At 35.2% G+C, this 2870-nt stretch overlaps 1 pseudogene; it reads right to left on the bottom strand.

Annotated features, from left to right (window-relative positions):
* Window positions 1-1340: 1340 nt before the first annotated feature.
* On the bottom strand, window positions 1341-2211 carry LOC143831125 (lactoylglutathione lyase pseudogene; annotated as a pseudogene).
* Between the last annotated feature and the right edge of the window lie 659 nt (window positions 2212-2870).

The following is a 2870-nucleotide window of genomic DNA, read 5'->3' as shown; positions in this document are numbered from 1 at the left end:
CAGAGTTTTAACTAAGATGCTTTTATAATATGCTGCCTACCTTGTATTTTATCTTTTATAGTTTATTTAATCATTTTAAGATCTGTTTGGTTATGTAACCCCATTTTATTATTTTGTTGAAATTTTAAACCCTATTTTTATATGTCTTATACATTTTATGCCAATAAAAGGTTACTGACTGACTGACTGGCCCTGTTCGGATACTCTTCATAGTCCCTTGGTGATATGAAATCACCTAGCTTCAGAAAAAATATTGTAATTGCTCATTTAAATTGATATGTTTCTGTAAATAATTGATTTTGTATAGTTTAGAATGGCATTAATGTTTTTTTTTTAATTGGAAACAAATACTTTGGGAGGGCAGTATAAAAATCTAAGAAATAAATAAATAAAATAAAATTTAGGTCATTGTGTGTTCCAAAATGAGATCTAAAGTGCTGCTAACAGAGTATCAGCTAAGACAAACTGACTATGGCTTCTTGGCAAATTTTGCTGCTATCTAATAGGTCAATATAAATTAATCACCAAACACTAATTACTGGCTTACAGATCAGGTTTACAAACCTCAGTTAGAACAATCCGGAATTCATCTGTCATATTAAAGAAGCAGGTAAGAGTTATGTCCCCGTATAATATTCCAAGTGCCTTAATCTAGATTACACCAGATTCCTCTATTTAAGTATATCACTATAGAACATTATATTCATACACGTTTTTATCCAAGATTATTTGCACAATAACATTTGTATCAGAAATGTACAAAGGAATCATGGTAAATGTTCATCTTTAACTGCAGGTTACACATTCTATCACAGTATTTTCTTTATATTTTATGTTCAGATGAAGGTTCTTCACAGCATCTAATTTAGATAATGGATTCTTACATTGTTGAAAACTGGTTTCTGCAGTAATATGGGCTACACTCAAACTTATCATGTCCATAAGAAACTGAAGTACTTGCAAAGTATTGCAAGAATACCATCATGTATTAAGATCTGAACAAATTCCAATACATTCAAATGGAGTGTTGTCCCCATCAGAGAAAAAAGAAACAAAGACTTCTGCATTTTATACTGTCTTTACAAATGTAAGTTTACTATGTTGTCTTTTCAGAATTTCTAAATAATGCAAATGTATCAATTTCCCTGCCTAATTTTTAGGCTATGAAAGGCAGTATGCCTAAATTCAGAAAACCCTGAAAAGAGAATTATGAACAAGATTTCACAATCTTGTTTCAACTGATTCCCTATCTGGATCGCATCTTCTTTTTGGGTACTGACAGCAAGGGGGAGGAGAGTTGGGGGGGCAGAGTTATTTTTTGGGGGGGGGGTTATTGTTTGTAAGATATGTTGTTGGTTTTATATATGTACTGAATTTTAATGTTAGCCACCGGCCAGCCAGTAGCACCGGCCTACAAATCTAGCTAATGAAATAAATAAAAATAATAAAATTTTTGTACAAGTACATAATAGCACTTCCAGAAGGTATTTATGTTTATGCTAATAGTCAGGATAAGCCAAACAAGAGTGGGAGGACCGGACTTGGGGATTGTATCATATGGGCTTCAGTGATTATAATAAATTTTCTTCTCTTAAATCCAGTACATGCCTCACAACAGCTGCACATTTTTGAATATTTTCATAAATGAAAGATCACTGTACAATATTTCAAATAAAAGTCACCATGTGATTAGGATTCAGGATTTCTATCCAATAGCCATCAGGATACTGGATAAAAGCCATTTTACCATCATCTGTTTTTTTTTACAAATGCTACTCCCAGCTCCTCAAGTCTTTTACAAGTTGTATTAATATCAGGGACAGCAATTCCAATGTAACTAAATCCTCATGGATCTGAATTGCCATTGTGGTAAATCTGGTTCTCATTATTTTCTGTCCCCAGTTGTGCATGAATTCCAGTGTGGCCTTTCTAAAAAAATTCCAAGCTGTTTTCTCTTTGGCATCTTTTGAAATATCATTTTTTATTTTCATAAGCTAGGAAGCAGAAAGAGAATTTCATAGCAGAGAAGTCACACTTCTGGAGTAGAGTCATGCCAAGAACTCGAGTTTAAAAATCCAGCAACTTCTTAAGGTCTTTTATTCTTAGCATTGTCTATTATAACAGAAAATCCTTCATTCTTGGATTGGGATTGGAGAAGACACTGAACACTGTTTCATCAGTAAGGCTGTTAACCTCAAGTTACACTGACATGTTGAAGTGATATATATTGAAAGCCATGACTTTTAATTTTTTGTTCAGTCCTCAACCCCCTTTTCAAACTGTTTTATTATTATTCTAGGATAGGATATTTTGGTTTATCTACTGGATGGCCATGTTCCTGTTTGACAACACACTTTAAAAAGATTATAGAAAACATTAAATTCCAAATCCATAAATAGAAATACGATTTATTTATTTGAAGGAATGTAGAATAGTATAAGAGTTATTATTCTGATACATTCCTGGCTAAGGTTTACAACCCGCAAATAAAAGGGGGAGAGCTGTGACCCCCCCCCCCAACCCCTTTTATTTCCCTACCTTAAAGTGCAAGACAATTTATGTTTGCGCAGAAATAAAACCCTCTTACTTTCATGGGGCTTGCTCTCAATTTAAGCCGGCACGCCTGCAACTTTACAGTGCAATCCTAAAACCATTTTTATGGGCGCGCGGTCCTCAGAAGACCTATTCAGCGCTGCGCTGATGATCCCTTTGCGACTCAGACGTCAGCTAGGAAAGTTAGAAGCCTCGGGATTGGAGGGCAGAATACTCTGAAGCCCCGCCCACAAGGTAACGAACGATAGTCTGGCCAGTTACGTGAGGAGGAAGTGCCGCGCCCTCCTGCCAGATCACGTGATCGCAATCCGTTTTCT

This window comes from Paroedura picta, chromosome 3 (assembly GCF_049243985.1).
Source record: "Paroedura picta isolate Pp20150507F chromosome 3, Ppicta_v3.0, whole genome shotgun sequence".
NCBI lineage: Eukaryota > Metazoa > Chordata > Lepidosauria > Squamata > Gekkonidae > Paroedura > Paroedura picta.
This window is presented reverse-complemented; position numbering and strand designations above follow the sequence as displayed.